This window comes from Schistocerca gregaria, chromosome 5, assembly GCF_023897955.1.
Source record: "Schistocerca gregaria isolate iqSchGreg1 chromosome 5, iqSchGreg1.2, whole genome shotgun sequence".
Classification (NCBI taxonomy): domain Eukaryota; kingdom Metazoa; phylum Arthropoda; class Insecta; order Orthoptera; family Acrididae; genus Schistocerca; species Schistocerca gregaria.
This window is the reverse complement of record NC_064924.1, coordinates 156,572,283-156,587,351: the sequence shown is the minus strand read 5'-3', so window position 1 is coordinate 156,587,351 and position 15,069 is coordinate 156,572,283. Positions and strand designations below refer to the sequence as shown.

The window sequence follows — 15,069 nt, the reverse complement described above, 5'->3', positions numbered from 1 at the left end:
TCATGCCACTTACCTTCCATCCACAATCAATTAGTGAGGCAAAATGCCTTGTTCGGATGTTTACATTGCAGATGTGCAAGTACATATAAGATTTCCCAGCGTAGGAAACCCTTACATTTTTGTAAGCTTTTAATAGAACCGTGCCATTTGGGGCAAAGGACCCAACCACCAAGATTCTGCACAGCCATTAGCCATGGACACTACTTAACCTCTTGGTGCCAATTTTGTCAACATTTACAGCTGATACAACAGTCTGGGTCAGGGCATTTGGACAGTGCCCTCACTCGATTCTGGCCATCATACAGAGCCAGCATAGTTGCCACGCCTTCATAGTTTGCAGCACAGGAAACAGTTGCACCTGAGGATGACTACAGGACCCTCTCCTTGGGCTGTGGGGCCCAACATCTCATTCTTTGGTGCCCCTGGCCACTCCAGAGGTTGCACAGGCCTTGTCACGCCAATCTACTATGGTGGTTGGGGCTTCATCAGCACCAGTGGCGGGTTTGCTTCTTGCAGCTGGTGCCAGCGCCTCTCACTGTGCTGAGCAGGTGTTGCTGCCACCAGAAGCAAGATCTCCATTGACAGAGCCTCTCCTCTCCAGTCAACTGTCATTGCTTCCTTTCTCAGCCCTCTTCATCATGGACTCACAGGTCCAGATAGCACCTGCCACCGTGTTGCCGATTCTCTTAGCCATCGCCCTGGGGTCCATGGGTGGTGGGGGTATTCTCATCCCACTCACTTTCACACACTGGTCCAGGTGTATCGGGAACTTCTCATGTATTTGACTGCCGTCACTGACATTGTCACTGATGCCAAGCTCAACTCTTTAGTCATGGCATTGAGGACGGTGAGGGCTGCCCCCCCCCCCCCCCCCCCCTTCCCCTCCCCTCCCCCCATGCAAGGGAATGTCCAAAAGAACAGACACCACTTATATAATTAAGGCAATGATGGTCATTGATCCCTTTAATGCAGATGCACACTGAGCTCAAACTCTTACAGGAATTGATGAGATGTCACGAATAATGAGGCTAATGAGCAGGGGCACTAAATCGGTAGTGTGTGATATAAGTTGAAAATTTAGGTCTGATGGAAGGTGAGCTAGGATAATCTGTGCAGTTGCGGTGACCACTGTGTCCGGATGGCATGCATACTTATAAGCAGGAGATCTAGGTTCATATCCCAGTCCAGTAGGACTACTGGCATCATACAATTTAATGGCGAGAAGGATTAATGAGTTGCTTAGATGCAAAACTGTCCATGTCCACTTTAAAAAAAAATTGAGTTGGCAACTCTGGATTGTAAAGCATGACATTTTACACATGCTTGAAATGCTATTTATGCTCAAAGTTCTCCATGTCCTGTGGAAAATAGCTCACGAAAAGTGTGGTTAGATTCAAAACTGTCCATGCCCATCAGTATGTTGGGTGCAAAACTTGCCTTGTCCGTTTTGACAAATAGCATTGAAAGCTGGGGTCTCGTGACTGTAGTGCAAGATGGCTACCATAAGCATGTAAACATTGTACTTGTGTGGTATCTTACAGCTGTTTATTCTGAAAGTTATACACATTCTCAGAATGCTATAAAAGTCCAAGGGGAGCCTAATTATAATTCTGAAATCAACCTAGCAGTGTCCTTATGCAAATGTGGGAAACACTTAAGACACACAAACTCGAGCTGCATTATGAACACAGTTGTTCCTATTAATGAAAAGAAACTGGAGGATGTTTCAAAATTCCTCGAGAAACACTATGGTGAGTCCTGGAGGGAACGTGAATCCTTGTCGTGGTACATGACATTACTAGGTTCCACCAGGTCAGGGGCATCAGTTGAATCAGAATGCCTAACAGGAGAAGATGAAGACACTGTTCCAGATATGATGTATTAAGTGGATTGCAGTTTGTCAGTTGTTATACCATGTACCTTCAGAAATATTAAAAGAAATTAAAACTGAATACACAGTTTTATGTTCACCCCATATCCTCTCCTCATGTTCAACTAGTCAGATTCAAAACTGTCCGTGTTCATTTCAGTTGCATGCAAAAGTGACCATCTGCAAAGTCAGATGCAAAACTGTCCAAGTCCATTTTTATTTTGCTTATATCTTACATGCATTGAGTTCCTGATTTTTTTCAATAGCCCAAATGGTTTTGTACTAATCCATACTTATGTATACAACATACAGTGTAGGGCAGTGTGTATTTACCCAGTGAAAACAGTTTTTCCACTTTTTCTCAATACCAGTTATGGAGGACATGGACAGTTTTGCATCTAGGGAACTCATTTGTAACTATGCAAATGTAAAAGGATGCAGAAACATTAATATGATTATTGAGAATCACACTCAATTGCGTTAACATGTAGAAATTGTTTACAAAAACCTTTGAACACAGTTGTGCAGAAAAGAAGTAGTTAAGGTAGTGAAGACAAGTATTCCATTTGTGAGGTGCTACCAAAAGTTGACAATACTGTTATTGCTTCTCTGAGATTAAGAGAAATCTACTATTCTTACTCTTTGTAAGCAACAGTTGATATAACCTTCAAGAAGGTGCCTCTAAAGTTGTCACATGAGCAGGTGCATGTTGTCAAATTTACAACATGGACATTTTTAAATAAAAGCAGGCGCAGTGCAATGGCTAAAGGCATTGATAAGGCACAAAAGCAGCTGCTTTTGTACTTTTTATAACAGTGACCATGCTGGATGGTTTAAAAGGGGTTACATAAGGGCTATCCTTCCCTTATTCACAAGGTAGGGTAGGTTTGCAAGAGGGAAACAAGGACAAATTAAAAATATTGCCACTATGCAAATGGTCAAAGTCATTCCTGTGAAATCTTCATAATGAAGTTGACACTGTCCTGAGATGTTATCTTACCTCACTTCATAAGTCTTCAATGTTGTTTACTGAAGTTTTAAACTTAGTGAAACATTTTACATATTTAGTACTTAGTCATGGGAATTAGTGGTCACAGTCAACATTGAACAATCCAAACATGTAAGTAATGACAGTTGTGTAGAATGTATTCAAATATTCCTTTCAAAATAATACTCTTTACAGTGTAGCCCACAGCTTTAGTGAATCTTGTCCCACGCCAACTCGGTAATCGATTAATATTGATAGAAACAAACAGTGGTTGGATCAGCAGTATCACACATTACTGCACAGGACCACATGCGACCAGTAGCAGGGCATGGCTGAGTGATAGCTTGCATTATCTGACACATTCTGTTTGTGTGGCACCAGTCAAGCCACACTTAGCATGATTAAGGCACACAGCAGAGCAAAATCCACATGTTTTGGACTATTGTGTATATGTGGTTGACAGTGCATTCATACTCTTATGAAGCAAAACATACCAGGCCCCATCCAATTTTCATCTGACTTTACACATTTTCCCAGCAACAGAATACACAGTGCAAACTGCATTTGTCCCGCTTTGTCACAGCCATTCACAAAGTGAAATTGCTGCACTCCTTAATAGTATGTAGATTTAGTAACATATTTTCCATTGCCAAGACAAGCTGTGGTATATTAACAGCTGGTTTCAATTATTTCAGCTATGGATTACAGCAATTACTGTATTAGGCCTATTTGAAAATTCAAAAATGACTGTTGTTTGCTCACAGCTCCAACTTTGAACTAGCACCATTTCTAGCAGTGACTTTTCCGAGTCCACAGAATCAGCAACGCAAGTTCAATACTTGCTATGTCTCAATTACTCACAGCCACAGTGTGGCATGTGCTGTTATTGAACTAACAGTGCAGTGCAGGCACTTACTACACACTGACCAAGGGATAAGCTAAAGCACTCAATAATAATAAATTGTTCTGTTGATTGAGATTTAAGCTGCAATACGTTGTTTGCTTCACTGTGCCGAAAGCTGTAAATCTTCTAGCTACAACAAATGTATATGGTGTTTAATAGCAATAACGCAGTGCACAGCAAAGGCAAAACAATTTGCTAGAAAGTGTAATTATCATGTCCATTCATCCAGAACAAGTGTATCCATTTACGATAGCAAATATAAAATATCGTTTTTGCTTGGAGTCAGTTGATGATGCCAAATGTAATTCACGCTGTACTTTAAGATGCCAATAAAATGTGGACATTTTTATGTCTGTGATAGTTTAATTTGGACCATTATGGCTATCTATAAAACTTACATAAGTTCTGACATCTAGTGTATAAATTATCAGTTGTGTAATTTAGGTGTAGACTTCCAGAGGGAAGCAATCACTGAACTATGCCACATGAGTAAGCACTTGGAGTGCTTGTAATGCAGGCAAGGAAGAAAAGGGATTTTAACTGAATGAAATCTTGGGGTGAATGAATCTGTGTCCCAGTCTGCGTATCTGCCATCGATCTGCACATCTCTTTCATCTAAGCTCTCCTATTGCAGCTCATCTGTTCTTCAATCGTTACGAATCTTCCTTGTTATCATATTAAATGAGGTTAAACAGTTTACACTATGAGTACATGATTAAACTAAGTCAAAACTTCAGCATAGTGAATACCAACTAAGTTGTAATAAATTCTTTGTCCAGTTTGCATTTGCTGCTCTCTACTATACCATTTTTCTCTGTCAGCCCACATTTTAAATGTCTACTAGCATGCAAAATGTGAAAGGTCTAACAGTAGGGTGATGAAATATGAAGTAATACTACATCACCTCACAAGGTCGGTCTGAATAGAGTAGTTGGTAGACAATCGGCTAAGAACACCAAGTATCCGTGGCTAGTTATGGGAACAGAGACATGGGAACAGAGACTTTTATTTTTCACTAATGTGCTTTTTTGTGCAGCAGCAGTCAGATTAACACACGTGACTATGGCTGGTATGACACTATAATATTTCTCTCTGTCAAAGTTGATGTGTCAAATGTTTGTGCCAAAGAAATTTGCTGATATAATAGGGAACTTTGTCAAATTTTATCTGTCATCAAGTAAATATGATCAAATCTAGAGCTTCGCCATAAATTTGATCATAAAAGTCGCTTGTCTTCTGTTTACTGCAATGTGAAATGTTACCACTTGGAGCACTAGCATCAGTGCAGCTGTCAGTCACCAGTAGTGTGTTTGTAAACATGACTGCAAAATTTAGTTGGTTTGTGCCATCAACCAAAATATTAATAGAAATGTATGAAGCTGATGAGATGCTTTACAACATGATGCTTCCTGAGTACAAAAATGGATTAAGAAGACTGGAGAGCTACAAAAAAACTGCAGAGATCATTAGTCGTGAGATATGACCAGGGTGTACCAGGCTGCATAGAAAAGAAAGTTAATGGCCTCTGCCCAAGTTAATCTCACGAGAAGGCAAAAGTACGTATCAACACATGTATTTAATTTTATTAAAGCAAGTAATTTTTACACGACACACAGATGTTTTACATAATTTTGTTCACTAAAGATATTTGAAGCACACACAATGTTTACGTAACATACAAGTAGTTTACATTATTATTATTGCAGATGCTTAAATGCAAACATAGAGCCAGTGCAGAGGCCGTTTATAGTCCACAAGTGTACTGGTCCTACTTGCTGAAGTTCGTGGACTAGGCCACAGTGGTAGATGAAAGTGTCTCTAATTTAGAGGAAAGTGGCATTGAACATGGAAACCCACGTTTGAAGAAATTTTTGAGGTAGGTGCACTTGTTTACATTTTACATTATGAAATGTGATTGTCTTGTCAAGACACTATCCCAGCACCATTTTAAAGTGTTTTAAAGTCTTTTCTAACTGCTCCCCCATGTACTGGATGTGCAACAGCAGCTTGGTGAACTGTTGGTTCCATTTTCTGTGGGTCCTCAGTGCTCTGTGACTCAAGATAAGTGCAGTTTCCTACTGCTGTAGACACTGTTTTCTGACGAGTGTACGCAGGCAGCTAGTGCAGTTGTAGTAACTGTTTCTGGAGGTAGATTAATGGCATTAAGAAGAATCCTGAAACTACTGGCAAGAATGCCAAACCTGCTTTTCACAAGTCTTCTTCTTCGTGACAACCTGTAATTGGGAACTTTTCCATCCTTAGTGATTCCCTTCAAGGGATACGGCTTCATGATGATGTAACTCAGAGGAAAAGCATCATCTGCAAGCACAACCATTGGAGTTGTAATGTTTGTGTTCCCTAGCTTTTGGCCTTCAGGAATGTTCAGAATAGATGGTCAATGAGACATTCCTGTAGTTTGCTTTTTGAAAACACTCCAGCATCACCAAAATGCCCATTAGTTCCTACATCAACATACAAGAATTTGTAGGTAGCATCTACCATGGCAAATGAAATTATACTGTTAAAGGATTTATAATTGAAAAAGTGAGAGCCACTAGCTTGTGGACATTTGCTTTCCACCCATTGTTCCTGTAGTGTTATAACAGTTCCACTTTTCCTCTAAATCATATGCAATTTGCTCCACTCTTCTTTGCTTGTGGGTACCCGTAAATAAAATTTATGTATGTGTAAGATAATGTGTAACTAACGGTTTCCATTTCTGTATTCATAGCATGAAGTAGAGGCACAGTATTCATCGCAAGAAGAGACTGATGTCACCGGTAGTGAGCCACAGCCCCAGCAGCATGAACGGCCTCCCACAAAGAGAAGAAAAGTGACAACAGACATTCTTTTGGAGGCCACAAAAATGTTGAAGCCTGTGACTGATATGAGCAAAAACCAGTCCCAGCCTGCCCGGTCCCCCTGCGGGTCCGGGGGTAGGAACAGGCCAGAGGTATTCCTGACTTGTCGTAAGAGGCGACTAAAAGGAGTCTCACACATTCGGGCCTTTATGTGATGATCCCCTTTAGGGTTTGACCTTCATTTTTCCAAAGAGCAAGCCAATTGGGGAAGGGTGCCTTACATGGTGCATTGTATTCATCATGCATTGAGATCTTTAGCCCACTTTCTTGTCGAGGCATTGCAGTCCCGCTCATCCTCCATCTCTTGGGCGAAGACACCTTCCTGGTTGCGTTTTCCTCCACCCACTACGCAGTGTCATTTTCTGCGCTGATGATGACCAAGGAATTCTTAGCACCTCATATCCAGCATGGTAGTCAGTGTGTTGTGGTGGGGCCGCCATGTACCCTGTTAGTTGTAGCCCCCAAACTACACAGGGGTCGCTCTGCTGATGCCTGCACCATTAACTCCCCACGTATGCCAAGGAGTAGATGCCTGTCACCCTGGGGCATTGGGAGTCCTGGCAATGGGCATCGTGCCATGTGGCCTTTGCTGCAGCTGGGTGGCGACCATGGGAATGGCCCCTGGTCAGAATGGGTGTCATCGTGGCGGATGACACGCCTTGAAGTGTAGTACGTCATCTCTTGCTGGTAGTCTGCCGCCAGCAGTCTCTAATTGGGCAAAGTCTAAGTCAATGAAGTCTCAGTTTTTTGTGGAGCATTTAGAGGACAAGTTTGGGGAGGTGGAGGGACTGTCCAAAATGCGATCTTGAGCAAAACAGCCTCCTCTGCCCAGTTTAGGGCACCACTCACCTATGACAAGCTGGAGCACGTTTTTGTTTCCATCACACCCCATAAGAGCTTAAATCTGGTCCAGGGTATTCCACAGGGATCTTCTTTTGCAGTCTGATGACAAGCTGCGCATCAACTTAGAGCGACGAGGTGTTCATTTCATCCGGCACTTACATAGGGGTCCAAAGGATAATCAGGTTGCCACTGGTGCCTTTATCTTGGTGTTCGAGGGTGATGCATAACCCGAGAAGGTGAAGGTGATGGTATACCGGTGTGGTGTCAAGCCATATATCCCTCCCCCGATGCAGTCCTTCAAGTGCTGGAAGTTCGGGCATATGTCTTCACACTGTACTTCCACCATCACCTGTCAAGATTGTGAATGTCCTTCACATCCCAATACTCCATGTGCTTCGCTGCCCATCTGTTCAACTGCAGAGAGCACCATTTCCCTTGCTTGCCAGAGTGCAAGATTTTACAGAAAGAAAGGAAAGTCATGGAATACAAGATGCTGGACCGACTGACCTTCACTGAGGCTAAGAGGAAATTTGAACACCTACAACATGTGCATATGACATCCTCTCACGCCGCCGCTACAGCAACAGTTCTAGCCCCATCAGTTCCGCCAATTCCAGTTGGCTCTCAGAACTGTAACACTACACCTGCTCCCTTTGTGGTGGGGGCACTTCCCTACCTGTTGCTCCCTCACTTCCTACCTCGGGAACACTGCCACCCCAATCACTGGGGCCATCAGTACCCACTTCTCAGCCGGAGAAGCATCAGTCTTCTTCGCCTTCTCTCACTAGGAAGAGGTCCCTTGAGTCACTCCGTTCCCAGGTACCTACCAGTGGCAAAGCAGACACCCACCAGTGGCTGAAGTACTCACAGGTAGCTGGTCATAGGGCTTCACAGTCCTCATCAGTCCTTGAGACTGAATCAGTGAAGCCCTCCCTACCACTGGAGAGCCCACGATGACTTGTGTGGTTGTGACCACTTTCCCATCTTCCTGTCACTCCCCTGACGTCATCCGCACATACGCCTACCCAGATGGACTTTAAACAAGCTGGGCTGGGAAGCTTTCACCTCTGCTGTCACCATCGAATCTTCCTCATATGGTAACATTGATGTTATGGTTGAGTGAGTGACCAGGACAATTGTTTCTGTGGTGGAAAATGCGATCACTTGTTCCTTAGGGAGCCTCCGGCGAAAGACAGTACCTTGGTGGTCACCAGAAATTTCTGAGGCCGTTAAGGAGTATAGGCAGGCTTTGCAGTGACATAAGCAGCACCCTTTCCTGGAGCACGTAATAACTTTTAAACAACTCCATGCCTCCATTCACCAACTTACAAAACAAATGGAATCAGGAGTGGGGGGAGAGGTATGTCTTGACCATTGGGAGCCATACGTCACCTTCCCAAGTCTGGATGAAGATCAAATGTGTTTTTGGGTACAAGACCCCAACAGGTGTCCCTGGCATTAACATACAGGGTGTGTTATCTACCGACTCAAACGCGATTGCAGCACTATGCTCGAGCCCTTGCGTTGGAGAATTAGCCCCCCCCCCCCCCTCCTCCAGTCAAATGGGCAGATGGAAGGGAAGGACCTCGAATCCTGTAATGCTCCATTTACTGAGAGGGAGCTCCTCAGCAGCCTTAAACATTACCTCAACACAGCCCCTGGACCAGATTGTATCCACACTCAGATGATTAAACATCTCTCGCCCCATTGCAAGTGACATCTCCTCATCATCTTCAACCGGATCTGGTTCAATGACATCTTTCCATCACAGTGGCAGGAGAGCACCATCGTTCCTGTGCTTAAACCCGGTAAAAACCTGCTTGATGTGGATAGCTATTGGCCCATCAGCCTCACCAATGTACTTCGTAAGCTGCTAGGAGCTATGGTGAGTTGGCGGCTATGTTGGGTCCTGTAGTCACATGGCCTACTGGCTCCATGCCAGGGTGGTTTCCTCCAGGGTCACTCTACCACTGATAATCTCATGTCCCTCGAGTCTGCCATCCGAACAGCCTTTTCCGGATGCCAACATCTGGTTGAATCTTTTTTGATTTACAAAAAGCTTACATGACCTGGCAACATCATATCCTTGCCACATTATATGAGTGGGGTCTCCCGGGCCCACTCCCAATTTTTATCCAAAATTTCCTGTCGCTCCGTACTTTCCCTGTCCAAGTTGGTGCCTCCGACAGTTCCCCCCATATCCAGGAGAATGGGGTCCCGCAGGGCTCTGTATTGAGTGTATCTCTATTTCTATTGGACATTAATTGTTTAGCTGCACTGTAGGGCTGTCTGTCTCACCTTCTCTGTATGCAGAAGACTTCTACATTTCGTACTACTTCTCCAGTACTGGTGTTGCTGAGTGGCACCTACAGATAGCCATCCACAAGGGCCAGTCATGGGTTCTAGCCCACGGCTTCCAGTTTTCAGCCGCGAAGTCGTGTGTCATGTACTTCTGTTGGTGCTGTACCATTCATCCGGAACCAGAACTTTACCTTAATGACAATCCACTCACTGTAGTGGAGACATATCAATTACTAGGGCTGGTTTTCGATGCCCGATTGACTTGGCTTCCTCACCTTCATCAGCTTAAGCAGAAGTGTTGGTGGCACCTCTATGTCCTCCACTGCCTGAGTAATACCAACTGGGCTGCAGATCGCCCTACACTGCAGCAGCTCTACAGTGCCTTGTTCAATCCCGCCTTGACTATGTGAGTCTGGTTTATGATTGGGCGACACCCTCAGCATTGCATTTACTCAACCCAGTGCACCACTGTGGCATTTGACTAGCGATGGGAGCTTTTAGGATGAGTCCAGTGACCAGCATACTGGTGGAGGCTTGAGTCCCTCCATTGCAGATCAGATGTGCATAACTCCTCACCAGTTATGTTGCACGCATCATAGTTCTCCTGAGCATCCGAATTACCGTCTCCTTTTTCCACCCATGGCGGTTCATCTCCCGCATCTGCAGCCTAGGTCAGAGCTTACGATCACAGTTCATACTCGATACCTCCTGTGTGAACTAGTCCTTTCCTTTACCACCTCCCCTCCAGGTCCATCCACATACACCTCCATTGTGTATAACTAGGCCACAGCTTCGTCTGGACCTTTTGCATGGCCCTAAGGACTCAGTTATTCCCGCGGGTCTTCGTTGTCACTTCCTCTCAATTCTTGACGTGTTCCGGACTCTGAAGTGGTTTACACTGACGGCTCGATGACTTGTGGTCATGTTGGCTTCGCCTCCATCCACAGAGGCCATATTGAACAGCATTCCTTGTCTGATGGCTGCAGTGTATTCACCACAGATCTTGTGGCCATATGTTGTGCGCTTTAGTACATCTGCTCATGATCTGGTGAGTCATTTCTTCTCTGTACTGACTTCCTGAGCAGCTTACAAGCTATTGACCAGTGCTACCCTTACCATCCTTTGGTAGCGACCATCCAGGAGTTCATCTATGCCCTGGAATGATCCAGTTGTTCCGTGGTGTTTGTGTGGAACCCAGGACGTATCGAAATTCCAGGTAAGGAACTTGACAACAGGCTGGCCAAACAGGCTACCTGGAAACCGTTTCTGGAGATCAGCATCTCTGAAAGGCTATGTCCTGCTCCATGAGGACCCCCCTCAGTGTCAGTGTAGTGCCTGGTTGACAGTGGTCCACATTCTATTGTGCTGTCCTGCTTTTTCTCTGCCCTGTGACAAAATCTTTGGTTACTGGGCTCGTTGGCATAAATTTTAGCAGACAACACTTCATTGACTGATTTAGTTTTATGTTTTATATGGGAGAGTGGGTTTTATTGTTCTGTCTAAGGTTTAGCACCTCTGTGTTCTCTAGCCTAGTGTTTTTAGGCAGGAGGTTTTAATGTGTCACAGAGTGTCTGGCTTATCCTTTTTATTCTCGTGATAAGCCAGCCATGTCATCTGCTCTCTTGTTGTAATCCCTTCAACCTGTTTCTTGCATCTCTGTGGTTTTCTAGTACTATTCTGTCTATCATAGTGTTTGTTATCCTTTTGTCGTTCTTGTGGTTTTTCCTTTTTCTTAGTATTATGCTGCATGTCTCCTTTGTTTTCTTCTTTCACTTGTAGAATTGTTTTAATGGGAACAAGGAACCAATGACCAAGCAGTTTGGCCCCTTCCCCATCCCTTTGAAACCAACCAAACAACCAGCCTGCCCAGAAAGATTGGTACAGTGCCTTTGCCAACCATATCGCTGCTGAGCTGCAGAAGATGGAAAATGTGGGTGATAAAGTATTTGCAGCGAACACTGTGCATGGATTAAATCATTTTCTGGTGGACAGGTGGGATAAGCTGCAGCTGACAATTTCACAGTCATAGCCACAGCCATCCCCCTCTGGATACACCCAGGCAACTTTCCACCTAGCTTGTATATAGGAGGAGGAGGATGCTATAACATATATAAATTTTCTGAGCTCTTAAGTCTTCTTAATCTGTTTTTGTACTCAGGATGCCTCATGTTGTAAAGCACTTCATCAGCTTCATACATTTATTAATTTTGTAGTTGTTGGGACACAAAATGTATTTATTACTTTGTTCTGCAATAAAATAGTTCTTAATGCACATAAAGTGTCTTGAACATTTATTTACCATCAGATATTGGTTCTTTAGTGCTTTATAAATTGCTTCACATGTTTCTGGGATTATTTTAGTTAATGTGGACTGTGGTATCCAAGTTCTATTCTGTAAGCTAGAGTAACTCTCTCCTGTAGCAAGAAATCAGACACAGTTCTTGAGTGAGTATTGTGTTTTGTGATATGGGGAGACACTTTACTGAACGCACACAGAAATGTATTCTCATCTGTTCTTAATTTATGTACGACTTGACGCCCTCCACTTGCAGGTCACACAACAAATTTTGTTGAATGCTTTTATCATCTTCTTGTAAAACCCATGGCTTCACGCAGATACGTTTCCTTTTATTTCCCTGCTTCTCTTCCAAATTCATTCAGTGCATTTGTGGTATAGGCCTGTGTCACCAGCAAAACACACGTCACAGTGGCCAACCAGAAACAAGGATGAAATGTCTTTTAAGCTAAATAGAAGTGGCAGCAGCAAGGAAACAAGGGCAATGCTATATCCAAAATTTGTTTAGCAGTAAACTGTGAATTTCATTACTTAACTACATAAAACTTAGATGTTAGTAAAGCAGAGTTCAAATAACATTGCCATGCCAATCTGTAATTCATAGAGTACTAAGTGAAATTTACAGTTTATTCTTTTCATGACGCTACAGTTGAGGAGAATTGCAGTGTTACTTTACCGACAAGAATCAGCCATTTCTAAGGGACTGTTTGTTTGCTGAAGCCGCACTGTGAACAAATTTTGTCAAATTTGATTTTTAAACACTTTCTTGTTACCTCTGTGTTTCGCCTGCGATGACTGCAGTGGTCATTTGGTTGGTTTCCTTTTTGAAGCAGTTGGCAGAGAAATAGTTCGGAAGCACAGAATGATGATGTCTGAGATCTATTGAGTATTAACTTAGGGAATCTTGCCCTCCATCAAGCTTCCATCAGATAAGCCACTACTTCCATAGAAATCGCTACATGGCGCTTTGTTCTGCTCATATTTCACCATTCCTGTTGCGACCAGGAGCTGTCACTTGTTCCCATTTTTTCTGCAGCTGTCCTGAACCGAGATTAAAATGCACACCCCCACACCATATGCAGCTGCAGTGCAATCAGAGAATCAATGCCTCAGCAAACCAAAACTGTGCATGTTGCAGTCTGCTGACACAACCTGAGAAATGTCGAGTCAGTATGGATCCTCTCGGTATCAGTGAAGGTTGAGAGAAATGGTGAGTCAGGAGAGACCATCCAACTATCACACATGTTGCTGACCACCAGCTTCATATCTCTGTGTACTTAGCCAGCTTTCCGAGAAGTGTCAGGAGTCACAATGCGTGTAATCACTGCAAAATGCTGAAGGCAAGCATAAGATGAAACAAGAGCATGTAGAATTAGAAATCTTACATTTGCAGATCATGCAACAGAAAAGCATTGTCCATAATGCGTAGTTGCTGTCTTGGCGACAGTAGTACAGTGTCCTTGTAATGGGAGTTCCTACTGCTTGCCTTTGCAGAACCTGTGCCACAAAGGCTGTACGCTATGATGTCCATGCCACATGTGCTTTGACTTCTCTTTGTCCTGACCAATACTGTCAAGCTTGCTTGGATGTAGGTGTTTTCATTTGTCTGTTGGAGCTGCATGTCTGTGTATTATTTATGTGAGTTGAATTGAACTGTATCTCAGTAATGATGAAGCGACGTGAGATGAGTGCCTGTGGAGAGGGCTCTGGGGCAGGAGGCAAATGCTCACATCTAGACCAAATGAGTAAGCAGTGTAGGCTGAATCTCTCTCTCTCTCCCTCTCTCCCTCTCTCTCCCTCTCTCTCTCTCTCTCTCTCTCTCTCTCTCTCTCTCTCTCTCTCTCTCTCTCTCTCTCTCTCTCTCTCTCTCTCTCTGTGTGTGTGTGTGTGTGTGTGTGTGTGTGTGTGTGTGTGTTGCTTTGCCTTGACGTGGTAGAATGCTATGTCAGGAGGTCTCCTCATGTCCCATTCATTTACATGACTACTCTACAGTTCACACTTAAGTGCCTGCCAGAGGATTCTTCGAACAACCTTCAGATTATTTCTCTACCATTTCATCCTCTAAGAGCACATGGAAAAAATTAACACTTAAATCTCTCTGTGTGAGCTCTGATTTATTTATTACAATGATCATTCCTTGCTGTGTAGGTTGATGACAGTAAAATTTTTTCACATTCAAGGAGAAGGTTGGTCATTGAAATGTTCTGAAAAGATCTCATTGCAATGAAGAAACAATCATTTGTTTTGATGATTGCCACCCCAACTCACTCACTGTAACCATGACACTCTCACCCCTATTTCATGACAATACGAAAGGAATCACCTGCTGTGAACATTTCTCAATGTTCTCTGTCAATCCTATGTTGTAAGGATCCCTTGCCACACAGCAGTAATCTAGCAAAGGATGAACAAGTGTAGTGTGGGTAGTCTCTTTTAGTAGACCTGTTACATCTCCTAAGTGTTCTGTAAATAAAATACAGTCCTTGGTTTGCCTTCCCCACAACATTATCTATGTGATCATTCCAGTTTAAGTTGTTTGTAGATGTAATTCCCAAATATCCAATCAAATTGTGACACCCTTTAAAGTTGTGTGATTTATGATGCAGCTGAACTTTTTTATTCATATTCATGGGGATGTCCACACACTTTCCATGAATCAGAGATAATTACAACGTTTTCACAACATACAGATATCTTATCCATATCATTTTGAAATTGGTTTTAATATTCCAATGACTTTATTAGGTGGTGAGTGGCAGCATCATCTGCAAACTATCTAAGAGGGCTGCTCAGATTGTCTCCCAGAAACATGGTTGCAGGCCTCCCACCACTATCGCCACCACCACAACCATCCTTTCCATTATTGCTGGTCTGTGGAATTCCACTGTGTGGAGCCACTGCCATCTGCGTCGTCATCACCTGTGGAATTTCCCACTGTAGTTGATGATGGTGATGACAGTGACAGGATTGTAATAATCAGTGAAGTCATTACAATTTCTGATCATG

The 15,069-nt window shown here is 43.4% G+C and overlaps 1 protein-coding gene across 6 annotated transcripts in view; it reads left to right on the top strand.

Annotated features, from left to right (window-relative positions):
* The window catches only part of LOC126272802 (N(6)-adenine-specific methyltransferase METTL4), a 50,082-nt gene that overhangs the window by 16,185 nt on the left and 18,828 nt on the right, over window positions 1-15,069 (top strand). For 2 of the 6 annotated variants that reach the window (XR_007549264.1, XR_007549265.1), the window contains exon 5: window positions 5,469-5,638. The exons of 3 other annotated variants lie outside the window; for them this stretch is intronic. The gene's annotated coding sequence lies outside the window, so the exon portion shown is untranslated. Of the gene's footprint in view, window positions 1-5,468; window positions 5,639-6,493; window positions 12,046-15,069 lie in introns of those variants that run through there. One more of the 6 variants, XR_007549266.1, reaches the window with a different exon arrangement.